The sequence below is a fragment of the Bufo bufo genome, chromosome 2 (genome assembly GCF_905171765.1).
Source record: "Bufo bufo chromosome 2, aBufBuf1.1, whole genome shotgun sequence".
Classification (NCBI taxonomy): domain Eukaryota; kingdom Metazoa; phylum Chordata; class Amphibia; order Anura; family Bufonidae; genus Bufo; species Bufo bufo.
Window position 1 is genome coordinate 606,855,292 of NC_053390.1, and position 9,928 is coordinate 606,865,219.

At 40.5% G+C, this 9,928-nt stretch overlaps 1 long non-coding RNA gene across 1 annotated transcript in view; it reads right to left on the reverse strand.

Moving 5' to 3' along the window:
• LOC120989938 overlaps positions 1-9,723 on the reverse strand; it is a 90,763-nt gene extending 81,040 nt beyond the window's left edge. The window contains exon 1 of the long non-coding RNA XR_005776345.1: positions 9,629-9,723. This is a non-coding gene — a long non-coding RNA (uncharacterized LOC120989938). The remainder of the gene's footprint in view (positions 1-9,628) is intronic.
• Positions 9,724-9,928: the final 205 nt, after the last annotated feature.

The window sequence follows — 9,928 nt, forward strand, 5'->3', positions numbered from 1 at the left end:
TTTTGCGGATCCGATCCATCTATCAGTGCATCCGTAAAAATCATGCGGACATCTGAATGGAGCTTTACAGGGGGGTAATCAATGACTGGGGGGTAATCAATGACAGGGGGGTGATCAGGGAGTCTATATGGGGTGATCACCACAGTCATTGATCACGCCCCTGTAAGGCTTCATTCAGACGCCCGTATGCGTTTTGCGGATCCGATCCATCCATCAGTGGATCCGTAAAAATCATGCGGACATCTGAATGGAGCTTTACAGGGGGTTGATCAATGACAGGGGTGTAATCAATGACAGGGGGGTGATCAGGGAGTCTATATGGGGTGATCAGGGGCTAATAAGGGGTTAATAAGTGACGGGGGGGGTGTAGTGTAGTGTAGTGGTGCTTGGTGGGACTTTACTGAGCTACCTGTGTCCTCTGGTGGTCGATCCAAACAAAGGGGACCACCAGAGGACCAGGTAGCAGGTATATTAGACGCTGTTATCAAAACAGCGTCTAATATACCTGTTAGGGGTTAAAAAAAACACATCTCCAGCCTGCCAGCGAACGATCGCCGCTGGCAGGCTGGAGATCAACTCTCTTACCTTCCGTTCCTGTGAGCGCGCGCGCCTGTGTGCGCGCGTTCACAGGAAATCTCGCGTCTCGCGAGAGGACGCACCGGCGCGTCCACCCAGAAGAGCAGGGCCGCCGCAAAGACGCAATCCTGCGTACGGCGGTCCTGAGGTGGTTAACAGTGACCTTCACAGTGCCCTCCCCTTTAACAGCGACTTCCACAGTGCCCACCCCTTTAACAGAGACCTCCACAGTGTCCGCCCCTTTTAACAGTGACTTCCACAGTGCCCGCCCCTTTAACAGTGACCGCCCCTTTAACAGTGACCTCCACAGTGCCTGCCCCTTTAACAGTGACTTCCACAGTACCCGCCCCTTTAACAATGACTTCCACAGTGCCTGCCCTTTTTCAGTGACCTCCACAGTGCCCGCCCCTTTAACAGTGACCTCCACAGTGCCCAACCCTTTAACAGTGACCGCCCCTTAAAAGTGACCTCCACAGTGCCCACTCCTTTACAATGACCTCCACAGTGTATGCCCCTTTAACAGTGACCTCCACAGTGCCTGCCCCTTTAACAGTGACCTCTACAGTGCCCTCTTCTGTAACATTGACCACCCCTTTAACAGTGAGCTTCATAATGGCTGCCCCTTTAACAGTGATATACAGTGCCCGCCCCTTTAACATTGACTTCCACAGTGCCCGCCCCTTTAACAGTTACCTCCACAGTGCCCTCCCCTTTAACAGTGACCTCCACAGTGCCCGCCCCTTTAACAGTGCCTGCCTCTTTAACAGTGACCTCCACAGTGCCCACCCCTTTAACAGTGAACACCACAGTGTCCGCCCCTTTAACAGTGACCTCCAGAGTGACCACCCCTTTAACAGTGAACTCCACAGCGCCCGTCCGTTTAATAGTGGCCCCTGCCCCCCATGCATGTAGCAGTGTAGTTGTGCCGTCATATGTCATATGACTGAATATTTAAGGACCTGCAAACTGCTAAAACCTGTGATCAGTTGTTATGGAAACCTGGAGTAGGACCTGCAAGCTTCTAAGGGACATGTGACCGTGTAAATGTCAGTTCAGATTTAAATGAAAGGCTTGCTGGCTTCTATTGGCTAATGCAGGTAAATTTTTGGGAATATCTCAGGAACGGTAAGTCCTAGAGAGCTGCTCAAAACTCATGAAGAAAGCTACATTTCGTGTGCATATAAGATGTGTGATAGGTTATCTGCACACATATCCCTTGTTGCCATCATGGGTTAAAGGGGTAATTTATCAGAGTTGGAAAAATAAATGTGCAGTTTGTGAACTGTTCACATGCTGTTGTGGTAAAAGTATATCATGAGTGGACAAATGGCACCATTGTGAAAAAGCGACATGGAAACTGTAGAGCACCACATGCCATTGAGAGATGAAAATAGGCTAAGAAGCTGTGCAACACTGACACTCTACAGTGGAGCAGTTTACTGCCAAAACGAACCACGGGGCTACCAAAACATATGTGTAAAACAACAGTTCAGTGAACTCTACTCCAAATAAGACGGATGGTCACTGCACTTCTTCAATCTTCATGGCAGTACAGGAATTTGTAGAAGATTGTGAAAGGAATGCCTTTTCCGATAAATCATACTTCCAAGTACTACCCTGGCCCCTTACTTCCTCAGACTTGAACCCAATTGAGGATCTGTAGGACCACCTCAATCATTGCGTTTGCTCTATAGGTCCGCCCCCATGACCCTCCAGCAGCTGGGGGATGCACTGCTGTCAGCACGGCTCCAGATACCTGTGACAACCCACCAGGACTTTTTTGAGTAGCTCCCAAGCTGTCTATTTGCTGCCCATGCTGGACATGTTGGTTACTCTGGATATTAGGTAGTGGTTATAATAATGTGACTCGATTGTTTAGAAATGTATAAAAATTTACTTTTTAGTCATGTATACTGTATAAAGAAATATTACTGCTGAAATCTGCTTCTTTCCAAAGATTATACAGTTTATAGAAGCTATCACATTGCAGATAATCATCTTCGGTAAAGTAACAAATATTTTCCAGATTTAGTATCACATTGCCCAATTTTTTGATGGAGCAGAACATGAAAACTAACTATTAATGATGTCATTCTATCAGAATTTCCTAAATCTGGAGTTTCCGTTGCATGTTTCTGCCAGAAAAGAAATGTCCTCTTTGGCTATACAAATCTTAAGTCTGGCTCTCCAAGCCACTGAAGCATAAAGTCTGTACAGTAACTGTTTTAGACCTGGTGAATAGTTCCATTCTAATTTGTAAATAGCCCCATGTGATTATTAAGCACTTTCATATAGCTTGTTATATTCAGAGTTCCTAACACTTTCTTAAGGGTATTTGTCCATTTCCTACATAGTGTTAGCCAATGACCTAGAAAAACAACTGATCCAAACGAAAGGAAAACTACAGCCAGCATGTTCTAAGGATATAGTGTTAAAACCTTTGCTTATTTAGGCACTGGTACATTACACGGCATGGATAATTTAGAATATATGAACTGAATCTATTGGAAACAAATTCCCAGAACGCCATTGCTAGTTAAGCTTTTTGTAGAAGTCAGATATTTTTCATTTTTCTTTTACTGCTTTCCATAATACATCTCTAAATATGTTTTTTCTCTAGTACAGAATAGCATTCATCGATCAACAATTTAATTGCAGTAATCATTGCTGATGGAGTAAAGAACCAGCAAGAGCAATTTGTACAATCGTCACATTGTAATGATGATAATTCACAAGTGTTAAAGAACATTGACAATACCGGCGTAGCAGGTGGGAACCTAAGAGCTTGTACCTTCTACATGCGCTGGTAATAGTCAGGCCAGATGTGTTTTGTTATGTAACATGGCCCAATCTAGAGTACGTGGAAGAGCAATGTATTTTGACATGTCTGTCTTATTTCTCCATTCTTTCATTTCTAAGAAATGACAAGTAAAAAAAATTGAAAAGATTGTGGAGTAGCACAAGTAACTAAGCCCCCTGTATCAGTTTTAATATCCAAGTATTTTAAATTAGAATGCTCAATAGACTTCTACACCTGCATTCCTAATTTTGTCCAGGAACTTTCAAGCCATGCACTCAAAAATTCTGGTTTCAAAAAGTAACCAGCTCCGTTTACTCCTGCAGATAGGCTATCACTTGTAAAGTAGTGGACTACCCCTTTAACCCCTTATGGACTTAGGGCGTACCGGTACGCCCTGTTTCCCGAGTCCTTAAGGACTCAGGACGTACCGGTACGTCGTAAGTTTAAATCGCGATTGCGTCGGGGGTTAATCGCAACAGGATGTCCGCTGAAATCATTCAGCGGGCATTCTGTCACAACACCGGGGGGAAGTCCCGTGACCCCCCCCGTGTCGGCGATCGCCGCAAACCGCAGGTCAATTCAGACCTGCGGTTTGCGGCTTTTACCTTATCTGGCGGTTGCGGGCGGCGGTGCCATCGGGTCCCCGTGCGGCTGTTAGACATCGCGCTGCCTTCCGGTGACGAGCCTGTGAGATCCAGCCCCCTGGATCTCACAGGCCGGAAGCTGTATGAGTAATACACACAGTATTACTCATACAGCCAATGCATTCCAATACAGAAGTATTGGAATGCATAGTAAAAGGAATTAGACCCCCAAAAGTTGAAGTCCCAAAGTGGGACAAAAAATAAAGTAAAAATAAAGTTGACAAAATAAAGTTTTCCCCCCAAAAAATGTAAAGTTTCAAGTAAAAATAAACAAAAACGTCATTTTCCCCAAATAAAGTAAAAAAAAATTGGTAAAATATAGGGAAAAAAAAGTATACATATTAGGTATCGCCATGTCCGTATCGCCTGGCTATATAAACATATCACATGACCTAACACCTGAGATGAACACCGTAAAAAAAACAAAAAAAAAACTGTCCTAAATAAACCATTTTTTGTCACCTTACATCACAAAAAGTACAACAGCAAGCGATCAAGAAGGCGTTTGCCCACCACAATAGTACCAATCTAACCGTCACCTCATCCCGCAAAAAATGAGCCCCTACCTGAGACAATCGCCCAAAAAATAAAAAAACTATGGCTCAGAATATGGAGATACTTAAACATCATTTTTTTTGTTTCAAAAATGATATTATTGTGTAAAACTTACATAAATAAAAAAAAAAGTATACATATTAGGTATGGCCGCATCCGTATCGACCGGCTCTATAAAAATATCACATGACCTAACCCCTCAGATAAACACCTTAAAAAATAAAAATAAAAACTGTGCTAAATAAACCATTTTTTGTCACCTTACATCACAAAAAGTGTAATAGCAAGCGATCAAAAAGTCATATGCACCTCAAAATAGTGCCAATAAAACCGTCATCTCATCCCGCAAAAATCATACCCTACCCAAGGTAATCGCCGAAAAAACTGAAAAAATTATGGCTCTCAGACTATGGACACACTAAAACATGATTTTTTTTGCTTCAAAATGAAATCATTGTGTAAAACTTACATAAATAAAAAAAAAGTATACATATTAGGTATCGCAGCGTCCGTAATAACTTGCTCTATAAAAATATCACATTACCTAAACCTTCAGGCGAATACCGTAAAAAAATAAAAATAAAAACGGTGTAAAAAAAAGCCATTTTTTGTCACCTTACATCACAAAAAGTGTAATAGCAAGCGATCAAAAAGTCACACGCACCCCAAAATAGTGCCCATAAAACCGCCATCTCATCCCGGAAAAATCATACCCTACCCAAGGTAATCGCCCAAAATCTGAAAAAATTATGGCTTTCAGACTATGGAAACACTAAAACATGATTTTTTTTGTTTCAAAAAAGAAATCATTGTGTAAAACTTACATAAATAATAAAAAAAGTATACATATTAGGTATCGCCGCATCCGTGACAACCTGGTCTATAAAAATATCACATGATCTAACCTGTCAGATGAATGTTGTAAATAACAAAAAATAAAAACGGTGCCAAAACAGCTATTTCTTGTTACCTTGCCTCACAAAAAGTGTAATATAGAGCAACCAAAAATCATATGTACCCTAAACTAGTACCAACAAAACTGCCACCCTATCCCGTAGTTTCTAAAATGGGGTCACTTTTTTGGAGTTTATACTCTAGGGGTGCATCAGGGGGGATTCAAATGGGACATGGTGTCAAAAAAACCAGTCCAGCAAAATCTGCCTTCCAAAAACCATATGGCATTCCTTTCCTTCTGCGCCCTGCTGTGTGCCCGTACAGCGGTTTACGACCACATATGGGGTGTTTCTGTAAACTACAGAATCAGGGCCATAAATATTGAGTTTTGTTTGGCTGTTAACCCTTGCTTTGTTACTGGGAAAAATGGATTAAAATGGAAAATTTGCCCAAAAATTTAAATTAGGAAATTTCATCTCCATTTGCCAATAACTCTTGTGGAACACCTAAAGGGTTAACGACATTTGTAAAAATCTGTTTTGAATACCTTGAGGGGTTTAGTTTCTTAGATGGGGTCACTTTTATGGAGTTTCTACTCTAGGGGGGCTTTAAATGGGACATGGTGTCAAAAAAAAACAGTCCAGCAAAACCTGCCTTCCAAAAACCGTATGGCATTCCTTTCCTTCTGCGCCCTGCCGTGTGCCCGTACAGTAGTTTACGACCACATATGGGGTGTTTCTGTAAACTACAGAATCAGGGCCATAAATATTGAGTTTGGTTTGGCTGTTAATCCTTGCTTTGTAACTGTAAAAAAATTATTAAAATAGAAAATCTGCCAAAAAAGTGAAATTTTGAAATTATATCTCTATATTTCATTAATTCTTGTGGAACACATAAAGGGTTAACGACGTTTGTAAAATCAGTTTTGAATACCTTGAGGGGTGTAGTTTCTTAGATGGGGTCACTTTTATGGAGTTTCTACTCTAGGGGTGCATCAGGGGGGCTTCAAATGGGACATGGTGTAAAAAAAACAGTCCAGCAAAACCTGGCTTCCAAAAACCGTATGGCATTCCTTTCCTTCTGCGCCCTGCCGTGTGCCCGTACAGTAGTTTACGACCACATATGGGGTGTTTCTGTAAAATACAGAATCAGGGCCATAAATATTGAGTTTGGTTTGGCTGTTAACCCTTGCTTTGTAACTGGAAAAAAATTATTAAAATGGAAAATCGACCAAAAAAGTGAAATTTTGAAATTGTATCTCTATTTTCCATTAATTCTTGTGGAACACCTAAAGGGTTAACAACGTATGTAAAATCTGTTTTGAATACCTTGAGGGGTGTAGTTTCTAGAATGGGGTCATTTTTGGGTGGTTTCTATTATGTAAGCCTCGCAAAGTGACTTCAGACCTGAACTGGTCCTTAAAAATTGGGATTTTGAAAATTTCTGAAAAATTTCAAGATTTGCTTCTAAACTTCTAAGCCTTGTAACATCCCCAAAAAATAAAATATCATTCCCAAAATGATCCAAACATGAAGTAGACATATGGAGAATGTAAAGAAATAACTATTTTTGGAGGTTTTACTATGTATTATAAAAGTAGAGAAATTGAAACTTGGAAATTTGCAATTTTTTTTTTTGGGTAAATTTGGTATTTTTTTTATAAATAAAAATGAATTTTTTTTACTTCATTTTACCAGTGTCATTAAGTACAATATGTGACGAAATAATTATCTTAGAATGGCCTGGATAAGTCAAAGCATTTTAAAGTTATCAGCACTTAAAGTGACACTGGTCAGATTTGCAAAAATGGCCAAGTCCTTAAGGTGAAATAGGGCTGAGTCCTTAAGGGGTTAAACATGCACCAAATTTATCAAACATTGCATGAAATTTGATAAATTTGGGGGAAATGATGGCAATGTAGACTCCTCCAAATCTGATTTTAAAAATTCCTCTCATGATAAATCTCCTTCACTGTGTTTCTATCCCTTAATGTTTTCAAAATTTCTGCAGGAACCTGATCCTGTCAGTCAAGAAGAGGGAAGTGTTGGCAGAGGAAGCAGGGAAAGCAAGGGTGCACTGATTGGTTTGGATCCACCCTCAGTGCACTTACTTCCATATAAATGAAAAATACCTTTTCTCTAGAATGAGGCAAAGGATCATTAAACGAAAGGAATTTTATTCAGCTGAGCTAACCATACAAGGCAATGTGCCTAGGTTAAAAGTGAAGATCCTGCTGACAGCCTCCCATTAAAATCAGTCCTGACCTTACTCAAAACCGATGTGTGTTCATTAAAGCAACACTGAAGACAAAACTGATACACTGGGTAGGATTTATTATTACTGTCTAATAAAAGTAGGTAGACAGAAGATGCACTTTGTGGTTCTGCAATACATAGAGATGTGGTGGGTGTAATAAAGTAGTGGTGTTTATTTATTTATTATTTATATAGTTTTTTTAATAGCTGTCTTTTATATTACTTATAAATGTGTATTGTTGTTTGTGTATGTGAGGCATGCCACTGTTACAATATTCAATTTGCCTGTTTTAGGGATTAATAAATTTATCTTTTCTTTGTTGGCTTAAGGTCCTATTACTTTACACAATATTTGGGCAGGACAAGCGCGAATAGATGATAAACATATCCATCGGTGCTTGTTTGCATCAGCATATTACACAAGCAGATGCAAAGTGAATGTGGGAAGAATGATTACTATGGCAGTCTTCCTCCCTCATTCTGATAATCTAGTATCTTTAATCCCGATGAAAGATGCCAGTCAGCCGACAAATGAGCGTTTGCTTGTTTATCGGCAGATTGGTTGAATGAGTATATGGGACAATTTTCTGAAACGAGTGTGCCTATGAAAACTTGTTCCCGATCAATGGCCTGAATACCATTTGGTCCGAATTATATAAAAAATAAATAAAGCACTGTAAATCTGATGGTCTGTAATATATACACAAGCTAAGCAAGTTTTAGGCAAAGAAAAAATTACATATGCTCATTTCCCTAGTTCTGTCCCAGTCCTTTGTTGATATGCAGTTGCAGAGCTATGGGGGCATGTAACAACAATCTCTGAGGCTTTCCTCATGAATATTTGTGGGTGTCTTGTGACTGCATTTCCCCTCCCCAACTCTGCAAAGGGAGTGAATAACAGTGCTGCGCTGTCAGCAGTCTGGCTACTGGGATACTCATGTTGTATGTGTGGGACTACAGGTTCCAGATGTACAGTACATTGAAATTTCTGATACACACAGGATGTTCCCCCTACCTGTTCTTGCACAATGCTCTGCAGACACTTCCTCACAGCTAGCAGAGGAGTACAGAGGAGAGACCTCCTCTGGTCTTTGTAGGGGTGAGGAGGGAGGGAGGATCCTGTGCACAGCATTTGTCTGTTCAGTGCCAGGAGAAGAAGAAACCTTGTAGCTGCTCAGTACCTGAGGCAGAACCTCCAACCCTGAGTCTGGGCTGCTGATGATGAAAGGGTTCAACTGTGCTGAAGAATCCAGTGGGAGGGAAACACAAGGCAGATGCTCAGCCAGCAGATCGGGCAGTGGAGGGGATGTGGCTTTTGCTCCAACTAGCACAGCCTTCACAGTGAAAGAGCAGGGAAAGAAGCTGACATCACAGCTGAAGTAAGTGAATTGAAAACTCCCTACATTTGCTTAGTTAGGAACATACAAAGAACAAAAAATAACTTGGACACACTCAAATAAATCGATATTTTTGAGTAATTTTGGTGCCATTTCATGTAAAATAAAAAATATGTAAATCACTGCTTTTATGGCCCAATTTGCTGGAAATGTTTGAAAACATTCTAGTGAGGTGTAAATAGTGTCCAAATCATAAATCTATATTGAGCTGGAATTGAAGGATTTAGTTTAGTAATTCTTCCCTCTGTATTATGCATAATGCTAGTTTTGAGACGGTTTTGCATGATAAAGGGAATATGAGCTCTTTGAACCACGTCTACACTAAGACACTCCACTCGGTAAAACACAGTGAGTCACATTTATTAAGATATTTATGCCAGTATTCTGCTGTAAATAAATGGAAAAATATGTAGTTTAGGACGTATTTCATATTCACAGTTGCTGCATCACGTTTTCCAATGTCACAAATTTACTAAGATTTCTTGACACTTTCCTAATTATAGTTACCTGCTGTATAAGAACTTCATTTTTTGTCTTAAAGTCTTCACAAGTCTTTGCCAGTGAAGACGGGTATACTCTTATATTAATGGAATCAAATTTGTCTTTCATCGTCACATGAAGAAGAGCCTGAGAAGGAAACACAATAAAAAATCATGAATATAAGTCTTTGTTCACATTTATCCTGTGCATTCCATTCCACTGGTACCCAACAGATCCAATTGAGTAGGGCCCATTGGGTTCCGCTGATGGTTCCATCATATTGACAGAATCATGCTAGTATTTGTGGCAGCTGTAAAGTATATCTCT